The 22,922-nt window shown below is 37.9% G+C and overlaps 1 protein-coding gene across 12 annotated transcripts in view; it reads right to left on the bottom strand.

Moving 5' to 3' along the window:
* LOC108589162 (uncharacterized) overlaps nucleotides 1-22,922 on the bottom strand; it is a 434,713-nt gene that overhangs the window by 85,239 nt on the left and 326,552 nt on the right. For 8 of the 12 annotated variants that reach the window (XR_013529709.1, XR_013529710.1, XR_013529711.1 and 5 more), the window contains one exon: nucleotides 21,334-21,462. The exons of the other annotated variants lie outside the window; for them this stretch is intronic. The gene's annotated coding sequence lies outside the window, so the exon portion shown is untranslated. The remainder of the gene's footprint in view (nucleotides 1-21,333; nucleotides 21,463-22,922) is intronic. 12 annotated transcript variants of the gene reach the window in all.

Below are 22,922 nucleotides of genomic sequence, written 5' to 3'. Positions count from 1 at the left end.
ATACATAGCTCCAAGGGATGCTGCAAAGGCAAGCAATTATTTTGGCGGATCTGTAAGTGGAAATGGGCAAAGGAGAAGAGCACCAGGCATGAGCACAAGGCCAGCCACCCAACAGTATCTATGGAAAGTAAATATTCAAAAGATGGAGTCTTTGTCTGTTCAGGCTGCTGTAATGAAAATATCATAAACTGAACAGCTTAAACAAATAAAAAAAAATTTCTCACAGTTCTAGAGACTGAGAAGTCCAAGATCAAACTGACTGCCATTTGATTCCAGGTGAGGGTTTGCTTTTTGGTTTGCAGACAGATGCCGCTTGCTGTGTCCTCCCATGACAGAGAAAGCAATATGTCATATCTCTTCCTCTTTTATGAAAGTATTAGTCCCATCATGAGGGCCCACCCTCATGACTTTATCCAACCTTAATTACTTCCCAAAGGCCCCACCTCCGAATACCATCCCATTGAGGGATAGGGTTTAAACATATTAATGTAAGGGGGATATCACATTCAATTCATGGCAGAAGGGATTATTGATCAATATAGTATAACTTTTATTAACTGGCTTTAGAATTCTTCTAAAGCTTTTTTTTTTTTTTCAGTAATGAGCTCTTTTAGAAAGGAAAGAAGCAGCTTTAATCTTGGTAATAGTTGCTGAAAAATGCTGATATGCAGGTCTGGACGATACTGACAGTTAAGTGTGTGTAGTTCATACCCAGGTCTCTCGAGCAGTACGGAGAACGGATGAAGAAACGATTCAGATTAATAAGCACATGACTATAAGGTAGTATATGATGCATACTATGAAAAAGCAGCAAGTAAAATGCAGCAACTTTAGTGGAAGAAAAAAATATTTTTTACTGGGGAAAAAGTTTTTCTACAAAAAAAGCACTTGCCTATTCTGTAGAGAGAAAAGACTATCCTTGGAGAAATGTCTCTCTAATGATAGAGCTTCAGATACTACAATAACTATGTAAAAGAGATAAAAATGCCAGCATAGTATAAACACCAAAAACTGCCGGATGAATAAGAATGTTCCCTGACAGTGTTTCGGCTACACAGCATTGTTAGAATGTGGCTCGGGGCACTCAGATTCCCATGTGTCCCCACGAATGTGAGCATTCCTGATCTTTTCTTCTGTTTAGATACCACCACGGGGCACCTCTGGGATTTCCTCTGCCTTAATACTTTGATCAGTTTGAGATTCTAGTGTGGTTGGGGCCTGAGAATTGTTTGGTGTGTTAGAGAAGCACAGAGCATTTTAATTGTGCTTGGAGACAGCGAGACTGAATGAGGGAGAGTAATTAAGAAACATAAATAAACCAGGAGCTCTGCTTTGCCTCACATCATATCATTATGGCTCCGAATAAACTGCCGAGCTTTATTCTGAGTCAAAGAAGCAGACAAGGCCACTGATTTAGGAATTAGACTAAGGGCTATATGGAATATACCAGGGGAAGAATAGAGGCAACTACAATGTTATTGTAATTATTTTTTACTGTACATGTACTCCATTTAATATAGAAAAACACACTAATTACATATGGGACATATAGCATGTGCTCTGGTCATTATCCATGAACATCACTGTATCATTATATCATTATTTATTTATTTGTTTTTGAGACAATGTCTCACTCTGTCACCCAGGCTGGAGTGCAGTGGCGTGATCTTGGTTCACAGCAACCTCCACCCCCTGGGTTCAAGCAAGTCTCCTGCCTCAGCCTCCCAAGTAGCTGGAATTACAGGCACCCACCACCACATCCGGCTAATTTCTGGGTTTTCAATAGACATAGTGTTTCTCCATGTTGGCTGGGCTGGACTCCAACTCTCGACCTCAAGTGATCCACCTATCTTGGCCTCCCAAAGTTCTGGGATTTCAGACATGAGCCACAGTGCCTTGCCAATATATATTTTTGATATTAATTATCAAATTAAACCTGTGAGATGGGTACTCTCATTACCTCCATTTCATAAATGAAGAAAACAAGGCTTGGAGGGTTCAGGTGACATACCACAGCCTATGTGTTCCTTTCTAGGTGCTTTGCAGGCACTAACAGCCATTCAGTGGCAGATCTTGCCTTTAATCATGACCTATCAGACACCCAAAGCCATAATTTTAATTATCATGTAAAATGATATTTCTGTAACCCAAAGAAAAGGCAACAGAACTCAAATTTTGAAAAAATTTTGGCAGATTCCAGCTCTAGAAAGCATAACTGTCTTGGACACAAGCAATTAAATGTAAACATGTATAATGAGAAATCTTCAAATGTACATTGAAGCTATCCCGGAATTGGACACATTTATTAGTAGATAAATTTATTATTATAATTTATTAACAGAGACAAAATTGATATACTTATTACTAAATAGATGAATTTATTAAGATAGCTAATAATGTATTAAACAATTATATGAAGGCTTGTTTGCATAGCAACATCATTAACGCTGCTAAATGTTCATCTCTATGCAGATATTGGCAAATCTTTTCTGTAAAGACCAGACAGTAACTATTTTCAGCTTTGCTGGTCATAGGGTCTCTGTTACACTTATTTAACTCTGTTGTTGTCACATGAAAGCAGCCATAGACAAAACATACATGAATGGGCGTACTTGTGTTCCAATAAAATTTGATGTATAAAGCAGGCAGCAGCGAACTTGAGCCATTGCCCAAAGTTTGCCAGCCCCAGTGTTAGAGAACTAAACCCCATTTTAGCGAGAAAGCTCTAAAAGAGTACTAATACAGCGAGCAAGAAAAAATAGATATATTTAAATTTTAAGCAACACTTGAATCTCATTTTTATAAAGGAGGGATGTCAAATGGTTTTCTTTCTTTTTTTTTTTTTTGTTTTTTTGTTTTTTTGTTTTTGAGACGGAGTTTCGCTCTCGTTACCCAGGCTGGAGTGCAATGGCGCGATCTCGGCTCACTGCAACCTCCGCCTCCTGGGTTCAGGCAATTCTCCTGCCTCAGCCTCCTGAGTAGCTGGGATTACAGGCACGCGCCACCATGACCAGCTAATTTTTTGTATTTTTAGTAGAGACGGGGTTTCACCATGTTGACCAGGATGGTCTCGATCTCTTGACCTTGTGATCCACCCGCCTCGGCCTCCCAAAGTGCTGGGATTACAGGCATGAGCCACCGTGCCCAGCCCTCAACATGGTTTTCATTTTCACTTTCAATTGTATTAAATCATGATTATAAGAAAAGAAACTTGTTTTAAAATATAAAACTAATTTACAAGGCAAATTGCCTAACCTGTCAGATTAACTAAACATCAGAAGGCATGTCAGAGGCAATGTTAGCACACAAAATAATGTTTAGAAGAACCAGAATAAAGCTCACCACCAGTGAGTCAATCTAAACATATTTAATGGCCATGCAGTATGTAAGTTCTAGTGGAAAAATGCAAAGATAAAAAAGAAAGCAAAAGAAAAAAACAAATACTAGAAAACTAAATTTAGTTTATGAGAAATTATCATGTGGTAATTAAAACTGTTTATTTCTATGTAACAGCCTTCTCTAGATAGAGCAAAGAGGAAAATAGATCAATCTTTATAAATTAAGATTTTTAACCATCTGAAATAATAAAATTGATGCATATAAACTCTTGAAATTAGTTTTACCTCTATTGCTCTAGTTTTGTGAAACAGACACAAAATAAATATATATGTGTAGTTAAGTATGTGTGCATACACAGACATAAACATTTATATGTACATTACTTATTTGTTCTCTGTATAGCATATATAGTGTGTATATGTGTGTGCATATATACTGTGTCCACATACTATATATATATATACAAGTACAGTGTTTATATAATATAAACATAGTGTTTACATAGACATATATACCATGTATACAGTATGTGTAATATACACACACACACACACACACACACACACATATGTAGAGTTATCCCTCAAAATCTACCTGGGATTGGTTTCAGGATCCTCATGGATACCAAAATCCACACATATTCAAGTCCCTTATATAAAATGCCATACTACTTGCATGTAACATACACACATCCTGCCATATACTTTAAATCATGTCTAGATTTCTTATATCTAATGTAACGTAACTTCTATGTAAATAGTTGCTAAACTATATTTTTGTTTGTATTACTTTTTATTGTTGTATTGTTATCTTTTCCAAATATTTTTTATCTACAGTTGGTTGAATTTATGGATGTGGAGAGCCAATTGTATTGTATGTCCATATATATATATGTATATACTATATAAAGAATGAAGGATAATAAATAACGTACATATTACAAACACTTCCACATTATTCATCTCATTAAAACTTCACATCAAAACATAATACAGAAAAGGTAATACAAAAAAAAAAAACACCTGAGTGAAGATAACAACCAATAGATTTGTAATGGAGAGACCAAGTCAACTTTACTTGTACTTATCAATCAGTTTGAGTCCTCTTTTCCCCAACACAGTTTGGAAGGAGAAAAATTAGAGTACATCATGCTGTGCTCCAAATCATTTATCATCTTAAAAATGTGGGAAAGCTAGAATTGGTAAACAAGACTTTCGTTTGCATGCATAAAACTTATTAAATATTTGGTGGCAAGGGATTTCCATGAAGCTTTCATGGGAGTTAATAAATCAACAGAAACCACTTACCGAAACATTTTCATGGGTCCAGTGGAATTCTAAGCAAATATCAGGTTTAAGAATGAAAAGTCAGTTACATTTTCAACGTAATCTCACGTTCAAAGAAGTGTAAAAGATGCTTAAGTGTTAATATTTTATGTTTCCCCACTCTCAGCAGTAAAGGCAGCCCATTAAAAAGAATGCTAAGCCATAGCTGTTAGCACTGGCACGGGACCAAGGAAACACTGAACCTTCACAGAAGGGGGTTAATTGCTACATGAAGAGGTAATTTATTAAGGAACACTGAAGCCCTGTATATTCCCCAATGTGAGGCTGAACAGCAAAATCTTATGTGAATATTACATTTGATAATCAAGGCTTTTTCTATGGTAGACTTCAGAACTAGCTAAGCTAAACAAAAAGGGGCAGTGGATGGGGAGAAAGAAAGAAAAAATTCCAACACCATTTTTCTCTATGGTTCCCATAAACCTTTACATGGTGCCCTCCAGTCTGCCGCCCCCACCACCAGGAAAAGTTTGCTGCTCCATAAACTTCTTCGTGGCTGTTGAAAGTCTCACATAACTATCAGGTGGGGGGTGGGGGGGCAGCTTCTACTGTTTTTATTTGTCCAGATCTGATGCTTCAGTATTCTTCCGAGTGTCAAACGTAATTTTCACCATTTGTCAGCGCGATGTTTTAAGAACCTTACCATGTTGAACTAGGCCTTCTATTCCATCGCAGTTCAGACTCATATCACGTGGCCTATTAAACATCAAGTGTGAAGAATATAATGGCCCCGCATGTCCCATGCTTAATGTCTCCCTTTTGGCAGAGTTTCGTTCTTAGTCTAATGGGCTCCTTGTTCTGTCCTGGGCTTATGATTTTGTCAATGGCAAAGGTTCAAGAGACAAGTAGAGTCCAAAAGTAAGTAGGAGGGCCAGGGTGGCTCTGAGAAATCGCTTTACCTAAGAAGCTGATGATTTTCTTGGCTGTGCTGACAACAAATTCTGGAGTCTCGGAGAACTAGGGAAGGAGAATAGTTTTACCTCTTTGTCTTTCCTTTTTTTTTTTTTTAACATCTCCCACAGCAAGTTGTCACTGAAGAAAAATTCCCTTAAAAAAATAGAGCAAAGAAGAAACTGGTTGCTCCATCTTTTTTATTTTGGGCTTAGTCTTCTAGCCATCTCTAACCAAGCCTTCAAAAAATAAGTACTTATGGGGTACTACTGTTCTTCCTCCTGGCACTGGGCTGAGAGGTGATAGAATACAGAAGGCATATTGCATGTAGCCTGGCTCAGTCCTTAAAGTGTTCAGTATCATAGGAATTTTTTTATTATACTTTAAATTCTGGGGTACATGTACAGATCATGGTTTGTTACATAGGTATACACGTGCCATCATGGTGGTTTTCTGCATCCATCACCCTGTCATCTATATTAGGTATTCTCCTAATGCTATTCCTCCCCAATCCACCCATGCCCTGCTATTCCCCCCGCAGCCCGCCACCCCCCAGGTCCCAAGTATGTGATGTTCCCCTCTCTGTGTCCATGTGTTCTCATTGTTCAACAGCCACTTATGAGTGAGAACATGTGGTGTTTGGTTTTCTGTTCTTGGGTCAGTTTTCTGAGAATGATGGTCTCCAGCTTCATCCATGTCCCTGCAAAAGACATGAACTCATCCTTTTTTATGGCTGCATAGTATTCCTTGGTGTATTACAGATACTATAAAGTTGTTATTTGTTTCACATAGATTATTTTTTAAATTTTCCTTTATGATAGACTGGATAAAGAAAATATCTTTTTAAATAATCTATGTGAAACAAATAACAACTTTATAGTTTCTATAATAGGGGTGATAGAGATCAAACACTTTGAGAAGATTTTGATGGTCCTCATTCTTCTCCCTTATTGAGCTTCTCTCCTACTTTACTTTGTATTTTTATTTCTCACCCTTCTCCATCTTTTCTATATCTTCTTGGCCTTTTCTTGTACCTGAGCTGCAGATGGCCAAAGCCCTATCTGGACCTTTCACCACCCACTTAACATCATGCAACCCTGAAGGGCTCTGTGATCAAAATCATATCTCATACTTGCAACTAATCTCCCTATGACACCCAATTTCTTCAATATCAATGGTGTTAGGGGGAAAATGCCAATTAAGCTAGTCTACATGAAGCGGTAGGTGGCCTAAGCAACCGCCTTTTCATCCCCTCCTCCTTCTTCATATACTTTTCAGATTGTTGACTTATATGGGAATAACTTATCTCATTCTAAGAGTAGACCTTGAGCATGTATCACACGATAGGGTGGCCAGGTCTCAACCAGGGAAGGGGACAGAGAGGTTTCTTTCACAGCTTCTGAGGACTGTTCATCCACTTTCCCCTTTTAAACTGTCATCAAGTTTCATAACCGTTCTTGCCCGTTTTTTATTTGGAGTTTGACAGCATGTTGCTGTATTTCATATAAGATCTTATGGCAAGAGAGAAGATGAACTACTCTTTCTATAGAGTAAAGGAAACAGTGTGCCCTAAGCCAAGAAACACAATACATGTTCTGTTTTCCAGTTCCTGGGTGGGGGATGGCGGAGGGCAGGGGATGTTCCTGTCTCTTAGAGACCCTTAGAGGACAAAAGATGGGAACTGCTCCTGTTAGAGAAGAGAGAAAAACTTGGATCCTCCAGGATGCAGATTGGCGTGGCTTCCTAGGATCCTCAAGATACTTTCTGATCTCCTTTCTTTCCTCTTTCCATTTAGAATTTCAGATATGTTTCTTAGCTACATGTAACAAATACATGTGCTTATATGGTGATTTACATATAAAAAACATTTTAAGTAATCTTTATATTTTTGAATTTTTTCAGCAGGTTACATTTATTTCTTTTACTGCATAAGTGCCTTCTTAATTGGATTAGCATTATCATCCAGTTAAAGCAGCCTCTATTCAGGATTGTTTTTCACTTAGTTCCTCATCCTGGGCGGATTTGAAAGTCACATTAATAATCACTATTAAGCTCATAAGATGAAACCAAGCCTGCATATACATACACATTTCCAAAGGTTAGAGTATTTTGAGTTTTTTTTCTGATTTTTAAAGAAAGTCTGTGTTGGTTCTTATTTTCTGCAAGTACTCCATTGAGGAGTGTCTTATCTTTTCAATCTTGAAGTGTATTTTAGAATTTATCTAAAAGGTATTATTTTGGTCACCAAGGTCAACATCCCTTTTTGTTTTTAACTTTGTTTTTTAGTTTTCTTTCTAAGGAATCAGAAGAAAACACAGGCAGATGAATAGTTAAGCAATTCCAGAACTTTGCATGTCACTTGGCCAAGAGCCAGGCACATGTAAAGGTCTTCACTTGCCAAAATCACACCAGGGACCTCTTAAGCAATCAAGAATTGCTACATGTGTGCAAGAGCTAACATCTTGAAGACAATAGAAATCGGTAATTCAGTTACCCTCTGTTTTTCATACATTTATTCTGCGAGCATCTCAACATGCTGGAGCATGGAGATCCAAACTGGAAACTGTTGAACGAGCCCTCTGCTTGTGGAAAGGTGACAAGGACACTCCCTCCTGTTCACAAATGGGCATAATGAAGAGAAATGGAGGACTTGTGTCTACTCTAAAGAATCCCTGGGGAAATGAGAAAAAAAGGGAAACAATGACAGAAGAAAAATCAGCAAAACAGAGGACACACTAAAATCAAGAAGAGTGAAGTCACAAAAAGAAGCCAAAGAGAAACTCAACCAGGGGTCAATTTCTACTTCTTGTATAGTTCTTTTGGGACCACTGATAAAAGAGTAGAAACTGATCCTCAAAAAATGGGGCCTTTATTTGCATGAAACAAGAAGGACTTACTTTTGCTCTTGACATTTGTTCTATTTAAAGGGAAGTGAACTACCTACCTCCAGTCTTTCCCACATATGAGTATTCTACTTCCATAAATGAGATCTCAAATATATAAGACATTATTTACTACCTGCATTTGATATGAGAAGAATTAGACTATTCCTCAGCAGTTTTATTCACATTTATTATAGTGGGCCGGGAGATTTTCCATAAAAATGAGTAGCTCCCAGAGGAAACAAATGTATAGAATTTGCTGATCTTGAAGACAGTGTATTTATATAATACATTTTATCACCCATAGACCTAACAGAGCTAGGTTTTCTCCTGGGAAGCACTGTGAATATTTCAACCTCTGTATATGCCAAATGGAAACGAAGATTGTTTGAAAAGGTAAATACAGAGCTTTCATTCCTGGCACGATAGTGATGCAGCATATTTAACTTGAGTTACTACGAAAACTGAGGATCTTTTACAAGATGTGGCAACATCATGCAAATGACTAATTCCAGTTAAATTCTTTTAAGTGAAATGTGCTACTCTGGGTCGTTTGATTGCAAGTGACAGAAAACTAAATCAAATTAACTTAGAGGAAATTTACTCATAGATAATCAAGCATCTCAAGTCATCAAATGAAGGGTTAAATAACCAATTAACTGGAAGGACAAGAATGCTACTTGTCCCCAAAAACAGATGCAACCTGAGTTTCAAACAGTGAGGACTTTCTGTGACTCTTATAGTTGCTTTTCTCTGTATGTTGACATCTTTCTCTCTTTCTTTAAATTTCTTCCACAAGGCAAGAAACATGTCTTCTGGCCAGTCCTAAGCATTAAAGTATCATGGCTACAGCTTTTTTCTTTAAATTTCTTCCACGAGGCAAGAAACATGCCTTCTGGCCAGTCCTAAGCATCAAAGTATCATAGCTACAGCTTTTAATATCAGAAAAGGTTTTACTCTATTCTTTATTTAAAAATCCAGGCAAAGTGTTCTGATTGGTTTGACTACATTAGGTGCTCATCCTGTAAGCCATTGAGTGGTCCTCGCATCAGACTATCAGAATATGCTCTTTCCTCGTGTTCCATATGCCTCCATCATATGATTAACGTTTGGCAAAGCAAGAGTTCTCTTCCTTTCAGTTCAGCACCAAGAGCAGCATCATGGTAAGTAATCTAGGAAGCGTAAAATCAATGTGAGAGTCCTAGTCTACTTGTGAGCTGAGACCTTCAGACAAATCGCCTGCCTCTTTGAGTTTCCACCTCAGTAAAATTGGAGAACGAAGCTCTTTCTCTTAGGAAGGACTGACTGATGCAACAACATGGATGAATCTTACATTCATTACACTCGATGAAAGAAACTGGGAGCAAAGGAGTACATAGGATATCATTCTGTTATCAAATTCTAAGTAGAGCCAGGCACAGTGGCTCACTCTTATAATCCCAGCACTGTGGGAGGCTAGAGCAGGAGCTTTGCTTGAGCCCAGGAGTGTGAGATCAGCCTGAACAACATAGAGAGACCCTATCACAAAAAAAAAGAAAGAAAAGAACATCTAAAAAAGGCAAAACTGTCTTACAGTGACAGAAACTTAATCAGTGGCTACCTGAGTTGTGTAGTGGAGAGTATTGAATGAAAAAAGCATGAGGTATCTTTCTGAAGAATTTAAATGTTCTACATCTCAATTCAGGTGGAGTTACGTGAGTGTATATATTTGTCAAAAGTCTTTAAGCCATACACTTAAACTGTGAGAATTTCATTTTATGTAAATTACATCTCAATAAAAGTTGAATTTCTATTAAAAGTATATCAGAGGTTTGGCCTGGGCAGGGTGGTTCACGCCTGTAAACCCGGCATTTTGGGAGGCCGAGGTGGGCAGATTATGAAGTTAGGAGTTCGAGTCCATCCTGGCCAACATGGTGAAACCCCGTCTCTACTAAAAATACAAAAATTAGCTGGGCGTGGTGTCGCATTCCTGTAATCCCAGCTACTTGGAGGCTGAGACAGGAGAATCCCTTGAATCAGGGAGTTGGAGGTTGCAGTGAGCCGAGATTGTGCCACTGCCCTCCAGCCTGACAACAGAGTGAGACTCCATCTAAAAAAACATTATATCAGAGGTTTGAGATGAGCATGAAATGATGCAGGGCATATCCATAAAATGATATACATATATCCTTGTTTTTTACTCTCTCTGTGGCTAGTTTGTTAAGTCAGGAAGCTGATACAGCTAACTTATTAGTCAGACTCTACTTCTATAATTTACTCCTGCCCCTTTGAGCATATTTTCTCTTTGCTCTTCCCATTGCAAGAGTCCACTCAACTAAATCCCAGGTGATAAGGCCTACACAGTCATCCTAATCCCTGGTGACATTTGCAGCCATTTGATGTGCAGGGGAACCACAAATCACAAGAGGGACAAAATATACACAGCAAAAGTGGCATCACTAAAGATTCCTGCCCCATAGGTAAGTAAGTGCTTCTGGGCTTGGTGAGTCTGGTTTGCTATGAGCTTCAGTTATTCATCACTGTTTGATAAACTACCTCTAAACATAGGGTTTAAGACAGCGATAGTTTTCTATTTCTTATGACCCTGTGGGTTGGCTAGACTCAGTTGGGCCCTTTTCCATGAGGTGTCAACTGGGGTCAACCATGTGGCTGCATTCCGCTAGGAGCTTAGCTAGGCCTGGAGCACCCAGGATAGTATACTCACATATTTGGCACCTCAGCTGAAGTGGCTAGAATGGCTGGGAGTTGGCTAGGCTTCTCTCTTTTTACGTGTAGAAGTCTAACCCAGGTTTTTTTCAGTGACATCTAGATACCAAAAGGAAGAAAACAAAAGTTGCAAGTCTTCCCAAGGTCTAAGCTCAGAGGCACCAGAAAATCACTTTCACTGCATTCAGTTGGTCAGTACAAGTCAGAAGCCCGTCAGACTCTACCGCTTGATGGGAGATTTGTCATTCATGCCGGGAGATGGGAAGAATTGTTGATGGACATCTTTGCCAAAAATGTATAGCACTGTGCCATTCATTTTTTCCACCTGTTATAAATAATTAAGTTCAAGGTCAGTCAGCCCCACAGATGTAGGCCTCAAAATAAGGGACTTATTTGTCCATGAATTGATTCCCATTTAAGTCACAAGTATTAAAAATTCACCATGCATCAGGTATGTTGTGTGCTAGACATAGTAAACAAAAACTCCTCTATCACAATTGGTCAGGAAACCTCCTGGTGTGTGGAACTGTTGGGTCGGCAAGGTCAACAGTGCCATGAATCACATGGTGAAGAGTTCCCATTTGTCTAGATTTTGTAAATAGCAGAATACTTTGGAAATCAATGGGCCTTTCTTCTGGCTCTAAGAGCTACTTCTTTTAGTCCTTTAGCTAGATGATAATCTTTTCTCTTTTCAAGGAAGACTAAAGAACATAGCAAATAAATACAGACAAATAGATGTTCGTGTGAATTAAGAGAGGATCTTTTGAAGATGGATAGAGTTCATTCTTTGCGACATCATAAGCACTTCTCTTTCCTAGCATAAGGGAACACTCCCTTTACCTACCTTTTCTTTAAATTAACAAAGTTTCAGGGTCACCTTTCCATTTTCATATGCTGAAGGTCCTAACTCAAATAGACTCAGCTGTGAGGATGGTTGGGACTGAGACAGGGAAGGAAGCCTTCCAGGAGAGGTCTAAAGCCAGGGAATTAAGATTCCTTCAGGTGTGAAGTGTCCTCTTCAGGGGTGCTGACTGTCCCAGGTCTCCACTTGCCAACTTCTCCCAGGTCTCATCCACCAGTCTGGTTCCTTTGAGCCAAATGTGCCTTTTCCTTCTCCCATTCTCTCTGTAGACCATACTTTACTGATTCTATGACCCAATTCCTAGAAGGATTAACTGAATCACAAAAGGATGTTAGAGATTGACAGAAGCCCCTGTGTTTGCATTTTGATTTTCAGAGCAGAAGCAAATGATTTCTAAGGCATGAAGCTCTACGGGCGGCAGCAGAGGCATGAGGCAGAGGCACTGGGACCAAGGTCTCACCTCAGCATTCCTCAGGTCATAGAATGTATGCCACTTTTATCTGCGTGTGAAATAAATCGGCAACTCAAAAAACCACTCATTTTCTCCTGCAAACTTTTATTTTTAATTCTTGGTAAATGGTAAATGTCAAGAGACATTTCAGAAGACAGCAGTTGATTCCTTGTGAAAGCAGGCTGCTGAAACACCCTCATTTGTTTTAGTCAGAAGCCTCTACTACAGAACTTTGGTTTCCGCGAATTGAACAAGTCCAAGTGCTCCAGGGGGCGATGAGGTCAAGGTCACTGCAACACTGCCTGGCCAGGGTTCAGCTCACTGTTGGTGTGTGGGTTTCCTTTAATGATGTGGAGCAGACTAATAAACAGAACATGCTATATTTTGGAAAATGAATGAAGCCCAGTACTGAGAGACTCTTGGGTGGAGTGTGTGTTAACCCTCTGCTGTGCCAGAAATGGGACCTCTGAGGTTTCTTGTGGAAATTATAATATTTGTGGATTTGAAAATAGAGAAGCGGCCAAATCTTAGAAGCTGAATGAGAATGAGTCATTTTGGTGAGGTACTTCGCAGGCCATATAAACAACTTCTCAGTCATTGTCAGGACTAGAAATGTCATTAGGTGGGTTCTGAAGAAAGCTCTTTGGTTTCAAATCTTGGTGATGGCAGCAAAATGAACTTATTTGAATCTTCATTTCCCGTGTTATCAATGGGAATGATAATAAGAGCATCTACCTTAGACATTATGGCAAGAAGTCAGAGAAGGCTTTGGAACACTTTGAACAGCATATGTGATATTCTAAATGCCCCATAAATGTTCCTCATTACTACTTAAGTATTGTCAACTCTTTATCATGCCCACTATGCAGTAAGAGCAGCTGGACAGGTGTTCTCAACAGTGACGACGGCACAGACATCTACCCGGCATTGGAATGGTTTCTTAGCTTGCATTTTCTTGCAATAGATTTACTCTCCTAATTATGTTGCCTGGTCTTGGCACTTTCTAAGCTATCAGTGAGGGGAGAAGGCCAAAACTTTGCTGAATGTTAAGAAGAAGGTGGTTTGGCCTCTCAGACCTCTTCCAAACATATGATTCTGTTACCTAGAAAACAAGTTTTAGGTGGATCCCTGACAGCTAATGAGGCATTGGCTCATTATGCACAAGTTTTTCTTTAGGGTTTCCAAAGCTAAGTGGCAACACTTTTCCTCCTAATCTAACTAACCATCTTTCTCTCTTGCGCATCAGTTATCCATTCCAGGAAGAGGCAACTGTGTGTTGCATTGCCAGGTGAGCAAATACTCTTTTATCTTAGTCAAAGTTCTCTGTGTGTTCTGAATGGCTGTTTCGCCAGAAGTGTATGTACTTTTATGGTGGGATATATAGTAAGCAATGTCATATAAAATACAAAGGGGCAGGTTGAAGCAGCAGGAGCACTTTAGGGGACCCTAGGCAGAAGTGGTAAAAATGGTACCTAACCCTTGAGAGGACTCAGCAGAAGCTGACAGTGCAGGCATGATTCATTCATTCACTTTGAAAATTATGTAGGTATATTCAGGAAGAAATCGAAGGCAGGACTCAGCCTCATTCATTGTTTCTGTGAGCAGTTTTCTCAAATTGTGAAAAATCCTATCCAACCTTCTGCATTCAGGGAAAAAAGAGAAGCCCTTGTCAATGAGAAATTCAAAAGAAATAGGCTTTGGCTGCTGTAAATGAATAATTAGATCAGATTTCAAAATGTCAGTCAACTGACAAACCGTGACATATTCATTCGACAATAAGAGCATTTTTTAAGCCCCTCCTCTGTGCTCAACCCTTTTCTACAAGTCAGGGATATAGAGAGAAGCCCCCTGGTTCTTGTAGTTTACAATCTGGTGAAAATGGCAAATAATAAACAAGTAATCAAATGAATCCATAGTCTAATTCTAGATAGTACAATGAATAAAAATGGGGAAGAATAAGGGGTACAGTTGATGGAGTGGAGCTGTAAGGGAAAGCCAAATGGGATGGATCTCGTTTCCGGAATATCACAATGAAGTCAAGTGAGGTCTCTCTGTATGACATTGATAGTAAGACTCAACTTCTCCTTTTCAGATTCATAACTATTTCCTATTGTTGGTCAAAGATGAAACACTAAGGAATGGTTGACATGGTGACTTTCCTGAAAACCAGCACTAAAGAACTTTGAAGTTTCTTTCAGCCCTGTAACAAATTGTTCTTTTCCCATTTATCTGCAGAAGCTGAGACTCACTTGTCCCCAAGTAGCTTGAAAGCTGCTCAGAAGAAAACAGTGACAACACTCCAAAGGATTTGCTATTCCTCGATTTGCAGTCACTATAAATAAAGAAGTTTTTTAAAAGGTGAGCCCAAAAAAAACCCAAAAAGGTGGAAAAATAGGGAAGCTAAAAATAAATGACTAAAAGAGAAAAGTTCCTGTAATTTTAGGTTTGAAATACGAGGCTGAGTAATCAAGGAAAGTATTTTTACTGCCTTGTCAATATTTTTCCTGGAAGCTCAGGTAAATAGCCCTTCTTCAGATCTGTAGTGTGCGTGTCTAATGGTCTTAGGTGTCTCTGACCACAGAATAACTTTATGCCTAAGAAATAGGGCAAACAGGAACTCTGTGGTTTCAGCATTCCCCACAAATAAGTAAATATATGGATGTACATTAAAAAAAAAAAAAGGTTCAGGGCCATAGGACAGACAATTTGGGTCTAGTTGGGAAAGGTCCCCCTCCTGGTGAAATCTTTCACACAAGCCTTTCCATGCATTTAAAGAAATCCCTGCCTACCTAAGGTGATCTCGATCATATTTTCTACATCGCTTGTACTCTCTTTCAATTTAATGCTGAATGCCCAACAGCTGTGCCAGAAAACCTAAGAAAGGCTGTCCTTTTTCTAAGTTGAGTCCTCATTTATTTACCCTGCTGGTGAAAAACCCACTGGCTTTCATCTCTTCTGAATCCATGGCAAGAAAAGCAGGGGGTCAACATGCTGAACAGAGTTTAAAAGGGGGAAAAATGATCATGAGGGCCTTCAAGCACACATACCTCCCCAGTTCTAGCTGTCTTTGGGTTTTACGAGGCATTTGCTCAAAGCCCTGCTGTTCAGGCAAGGGGAACAGCGCGTGGTTTTCTTGGTAGCCAGCAGTTCTGCCTCTCATTGGGGCATGCCTCCAGTGGCAGATTCATTAGGTCCCACTGATCCTAGGTTTAACAAAAATCCAGCACTTGAAAAGCAGCCCCTCCTCCTGCACTCGTAGATCCTTGCTTATGTGATGTTGGCTGGAAAGGAGGTGCTGAGAATTGTCAGGGGAAATAAATACCCTACCAAATGCCATGCATCACCCTGAAGGCCAAGGATACAGTGTATGCTTTCTTGTCAGACATGACTAATAGATCCTCAATCTGGACTTGGCCAATGTGAAACCAGCAGAGGTAACTATGAGGACGGTACATTCTCTCTTCAGAAGTCCAGAGTAAACCAGTTTCTCTACTTATCGATGGCTCCTGGCTAAAAATATTCCAAAGATCACTTGGAGTCAAGAAGCTCGTAATTTGACCCCATAAGGAAAAAATGATATTCTTCTTCTAGACTTTTTGGCCCCTTCTGACTTCATCAGCATGCAAAAACTTTCACTTAATTCAGTCAAAAAAAAACAGTCAGACCAGTCACTTTCAGGCAAATAAAAGTAAATACCTCTTCAATTAGTGAGTGGCAAATTACTTCCAAGATATTGCATGGGTTAAAAATATCCAATGCTCTAAGAAAACATTAGATAAATCTATTGTTAATGAACCTCATATAGTTTATCCGGAGAAAGCTAGAAAATCCTAAAAATATCTATAATCAGATGAACATTGAAAGGACAATTAACCCATTTTTAAACAAAATGGCTCAAAGAGCCAGAATGCAAAGCTAAATGTGACTTTCTTGTTATTTCTGAATTTGATATAATGTGGGGAAATATGAGTAAATAAAAAACCAGCTGAGTGTTCTTTCCGTCATGTTGATGCAATCTTGTTTTATCGCTCACAGGAAATATCTGAGATGACTGCACTGTATATACCAGTTTGTCCTCTCCATTTGACACATCTGTGACATTTCTTCCTCCAGAAAGGCAGTAAACAGTAAGCAGACTAACGCAAGAACTTTTTTCCCACAGTGTCTTGAGTCTGGTCCTGTTTATCTTTCTATAACAACGGAAACAGATGTATTTTTGCGCTTGCAACTTTCCAGATGTATCACTCTAAAATGCTGTCTGCTGTTCAGAGATGTTGCTAGTATTTAGAGCAGAGAAGCCTTTGCCAACTTTGACTCAAGACATTGCAATTTCTACAGAGTCCACTCCTGTGGTAGACATCTCATTAGGAGTTAACTTGGGGTTCTGTTGAAGTGTGTTGAAGTGTTTGCTGAGAAGACTCTCAGCAAAATGGACCTCTACCAGAATTTAGGGCTCCTAGCAGCAATGACTGATGGCAGTGAAGAAGACCTGAGGCTCAGAATTAGTGATGGATAAAATTGCTTAAATCCCGTTGTCGCCTTTGGTCAAAATTGATTCCAAGGTCATGTACAAGCCTCAGTGTCAGGTTAAGGTTACAGAACCCTGGTCATGGAAAAAACAGAGCCAGAATAGCAGGCAAAACCTGATAGAGTCACACTGAAGCAGAGAACCTGTTTTGAGAGGAGCATCTTTCCTTTTCCCTAAGTTACAGTATTCCTTCACTTACTGTGCTTGCTCCATCCACAAACTGAAACCTTAGCCAAAAGGTATACATTTTGTCTTTATAGCTCATAGTACCAAAATACGGAGCAGTATAAACATTAGACAGACTTTCAATTTGAAGCTATGTAAAATGCAACACTTAACGGCAACAGTACAAGATAGTTTGCACACAAAACATTCAACAAGATAGACTATATTTTGGGCCACAAAACAAAGACTAGCAAATTCAGAAGAGTAGAATTCATACAAAACATGTTTTTGAATCATAAAGAAATTAAAATAGGCATCAATAACAGAAAAATATTTGAAAAAAAAATCTGAACCTTTGAAAATGAAAGAACACATTTATAAACAACCTATCATTCACAGAGGAGGTCTTGAGAAAATTTTAAGATACTTTAAACTGAAACGTAATTAAAATACTATGTAATGAAATTTGGAAATGTGTTGTTTATGGCTAACACAATCATTATAACTTATTAACAAGAATGAAAGAACAGATTATCACTCCGACCTCTCAGACATTAAGAGAATAGTAAATGAATACTACAAATAATTCCATGCCTATAAATTCCACAATTTGGAAGAGATGAACTGATTCCTTGACAGATACAAACTACCAAAATTAACTCAAGAAAACAAAAATAACCTGAATAATCCTACCTCTATTATAGAAATTAAATTTGCAGCTAGAAACGTTTACACAAAGAAAATTCCAAGCTTGAGTGATTTCACCGGTTAATTCATCAAACATTTATGGAAGAAATAATACCAGTTATAAACAATCTTTCGTGGAAAGTAGAAAGGGAAAAAACACTCCTCAACACATTTTATGAGGCCGTCATTACCTTAGAATCAAAACCAAAAACATCACACAAAGCAAGAAAAATATAGGCTAATATCCCTCACCCTCATGAGCATACACACAAAAATCTTCTATAAAACTTTAGCAAAATAAAGTCCAGCAATATATAAAACAGTTACTATGCCAGGACCAAATAGTTTTTCTTGCAAAAATACAAGACTGGTTCAAGTTTTAGGATGCCCTCTCTCAACACTCCTATTCAACACAGTACTGGAAGTTCTGGCTAGGTCCATCAGGCAGCAGAAAGAAAGGGTATTCGAAAAGGAAGACAGGATGTCAAATTGTCCCTCTTTGCAGATGACATGATTATATATTTAGAAAACCCCACTGTCTCAGCCCAAAATCTCCTTAAGATGAGAAACAACTTCAGCAAAGTCTCAGGATACAAAATCAATGTGCAAAAATCACAAGCATTCCTATATACCAATAACAGACAAATAGCCAAGTCATGAGCGAACTCCCATTCACACTTGCTACAAAGAGAGTAAAATACCTTGGAATACAATTAACAAGGGTTGTGAAGAACCTCTTCAAGGAGAACTACAAACCACTGCTCAAGGAAATGAGACGACACAAACAGATGGAAAAGCATTCCATGCTCATGGTTAGGAAAATCAATATCCTGAAAAGGGCCATACTGCCCAAAGTAATTTACAGAATCAGCGCTATCCCCATCAAGCTACCAATTACTTTCTTCACAGAAATGGGGAAAAAAAAACACCTCAAACCTCATATAGAACCAAAAGAGAGCCTGCATAGCCAAGACAATCCTAAGCAAAAATAATAATAATAATAAAATAACAGGCCGGGCACGGTGGCTCATTACTGTAATCCCAGCACTTTGGGAGGCCGAGGCCGGTGAATCATGAGGTCAAGAGATCGATACCATCCTGCTCAACATGGTGAAACCCCATCTCTACTAAAATTACAAAAAATTAGCTGGGCATGGTGGCGCTAATTAAAAGGATTCCCTTTTAATAAATGGTGTTGGGAAAGCTGGCTAGACACATGCAGAACACTGAAACTGGATCCCTTCCTTACACCTTATACAAAAATTAACTCTAGATGGATTAAAGATTTAAACATGAGGCCTAACACTATAAAAATTCTAGAAGAAAACCTATGCAATATCATTCAGGACATAAGCATGAGCAAGGACTTCATAACTAAAACACCAAAAGCAAGGGCAACAAAAGCCAAAATAGACAAATGGGATCTAATTAAACTTAAGAGTTTCTGCACAGCAAAAGAAACTATCAATACAGTGAACTGGCAACCAACAGAATGGGCAAAAAATTTTTGCAATCTACCCACCTGTCAAAGGGCTAATATCTAGAATTTACAAAGAACTTAAACAAATTTACAAGAGAAAAAACAAATAACCCCATCAAAAAGTAGGCAAATGATATGAACAGACATTTTTCAAAAGAAGACATTTATGCAGCCAAAAAAACACATGAAAAAAAGCTCATAATCACTGGTCATTAGAGAAATGCAAATCAAAACCACATTGAGATATGACCTCACACCAGTTAGAATGGCGATCCTTAAAAAAATCTGGAGACAAAAGATGCTGGAGAGTATGTGAAAAAATAGGAACACTTTTACACTGTTGGTGGGAGGGTAAACTAGTTCAACCATTGTGGAAGACAGTGTGGCAATTCCTAAAGGATCTAGAAATAGAAATACCATTTGACACAGCAATCCCATTGCTGGGTATATACCCAAAGGATTATAAATTATGCTATTACAAAGACACATATACATGCATGTTTATTGTGGCACTGTTCACAATAGCAAACACTTGGAACCAACCCAAATGCCCATCAATGATAGACTAGACAGGGAAAATGTGGCACATATACACCTTGGAATACTATGCAGCCATAAAAAAGGATGAGTTCATGTCTTTGCAGGGACATGGATGAAACTGGAAACCATCATTCTCAGCAAACTGACACAAGAACAGAAAACCAAACACCACATGTTCTCATTCATAAGTGAGTGTTGAACAATGAGAACACATGGACACCAGGAGGGGAAATTACACCTCATGGTCTGGGAGGTGAGAGATAGGGGAGGAATAGCAGGGAGTTGGGGGATTGGGGAGGGCTAACATTAGGAGAAATACCTAATGTAGATGACGGGGCAATGGATGCAACAAGCCACAACTATTGCACATGTATACCTATACAATAAACTGCACGATCTGCACATGTACACTAGAACCTAAAAATAATTCATACATAAAAATAAAAATCAATCAAGGTAACTCACTATATTAACAGACTAAATAAGAAAAATTTTATAATCATGTCAAGAGAGAGAGAAGGTATTTGGGGGAAAAAATCAACACATTAATGATTTTTAAAGATCAGCAAACTAGGAATAAAAAAGAATGACTTTAACCTGATAAAAGGCACACACACACGAACCTTGCAGCTAACATCAAACTTTCTGGTGAGAGACTGGATGTCTTATTTCACTGAAACTATTTCGCATCATGCATATGTCCTAATCAGTGTAATAATGCAATAAAAAATACAATGTATACATATTTGAGAAAAAAGTCTCTATTCACAGACAACATAATAGATATAGAGAATTTCAAAGAATCCACAAAAAAGGTAATAAAGTAACAAATGAGTTTATCAGGGTTGCAGAAAACAAGGTCAATACACAAAAATCAGCTGTATTTCTAGATACTAACAACAGTGAGAATTTGAAAAAAAATTGAAGTACTATTTATAACAGCACCCAAAAAATTATTAGATATAAATTTATTAAAAATGTACAAGATCTAAATGCTAAAAAGTACAAAGCACTTATTAAAATAGCAAATCATATCTAAATAAATGGAGAGCTATAACTTGTTCATAAATTGGAAGGCTCAATACTAATACGCTTTCACTTCTCTCCCAATTAAATCTATACACTCAATGCAATCTCAGCAGACGTTTTTGTAAATATCATCAAGCTACTTCTAAAAGAAAGGTATACAGAAAGGCAAAGAAACTAGAATAGCAAAAACACATTTGAAAAAGAACAACATTAAAGGAATCTCTTCCATTTCAAGACTTGATGTAAGACTTACTATAGGCCAATATCCCTCAGGCACATAGATACAAAGTCTTCAGCCAAATAATTACCAAATCAAGTCCAGCCATATAAAAAGGTTAATATATCATAACCAAGCAGTGTTTATCTCAGAAATGCAAAATGAATATCCAATAATTATTAGTGAAAGAATCACATATTCACAGGAACTTACCAGGTTAAAATCAAGATGTCAGCTTGGCTGGACTGGTATTTGAAGACTCTGAGAAAAATATCTGCTTTTAAGTTCACATGGTTGTTTGTATAATACAGATCCTGATTATTAACCTCCCTGTTGGTAAACCTGCAAATCGACATATTAGTAACCTTAATGACATCCACATAATCTTCTACACCTTGTACAGTAGCATAATCAGGGTATATTATTTCATCATATTCATAGACCCAGGAATTAGGGTAGAAAATCTTGAGGGGACTATGTTAGAATTCTGCTTACCATATCATCTGTATGTTAAAGAAAGAACCTCATGGGTCCTTTAAATCTTATATAAAAATTAACTCAAAAGGGATGATAAAACACAATATAATACATAAAACTATAAAATTTCTAGAAGCAAATATAAGAGAACAAATTTTTGACCTTGGGTTAGGCAATGCACTTTCATATTTGACACTAAAAGAATAATTCAATTTAAAAAAACAATAATTTGGGCTTTTTCAAGGTTGAAAACTTTTATGCTGTGAACACACAGTTAAGAATAAAAAGAAGCCACAGAAGGAGAGAAATACTTTCAAGTCATCTTTCTGACAAATGGTTTGTTTCCAGAATGCATAAAGAACTCTTGAAACTTAACAAGAAGACAACCCAATTGATAATGAACAAAATATATAGACAGGCTCCACCAGAGAAGATACATGGATAGAAAATGAGCATCACTAATCTTTAGAGAAATGCAAATAAAACCACAATTAGATATAACTAGACACCTATTTGAATGGCTAATATAAAAAAATTCATACCATGTAATACTGCTCACCAATTAAGGCAACAAACTATTGATGCTCTCAACCACATAGATGAATCTTAAAATGTGTTCTGCTAAGTGAAAGAAGCCAGACCTAAGATGTGATACAGAAAACTCTTTATGATTCTATTAATAAAACATTCGGGGCAAGGCAAAACTCTACAGACAGATAATGAGACAGTGGTTTTCAGAGATGGGGATGCGGAGGGGGTTAATTAGAAATATATCAGCAAAGATAACTTTTGGGTTGATGCAACTATTTTCTATCATGATTATAAAAGTGGATACATAACTATGTATTTGTCAGGACCTGTAGAGTTATATAAAAAGAGCAAATTTTACTGAATGTAAAAAAAAATTTTTTTTAAACCAGGATATTGTGGAAGGACCCAAAATGGACTACAGACTTAACAAACGAACCTAACTATATTACAAATGAATAGCATGACCCTGCTAAAGAGTGTAGGAAAGAAAAGGACTTAACTGAATTACTTTGAAAATTAGTATTTTGATCAGATGCTGTACGACTAAATACTAAAAGAAAGTACACTACTATATTCTAGTAAGGACGCTGTCTTCTCTCGGGGGAATGAGTTAGCAATCCTGAAACTACTTTATGTTTGTACTATAAATACGTAAGTGAATATTTGGTATATAATGAGAACTAGGATTCTCACTGTGAAAGAAGTCACAAATAAGAAAATGCAGAAAGCTAGAATAAACACTGTGGTGTTGGACTAAAATCAGATCTATCAGTAGCAATTAATGTTTTTTTAAA

The sequence above is a fragment of the Callithrix jacchus genome, chromosome 19 (assembly GCF_049354715.1).
Source record: "Callithrix jacchus isolate 240 chromosome 19, calJac240_pri, whole genome shotgun sequence".
Classification (NCBI taxonomy): Eukaryota; Metazoa; Chordata; class Mammalia; order Primates; family Cebidae; genus Callithrix; species Callithrix jacchus.
This window is presented reverse-complemented; position numbering and strand designations above follow the sequence as displayed.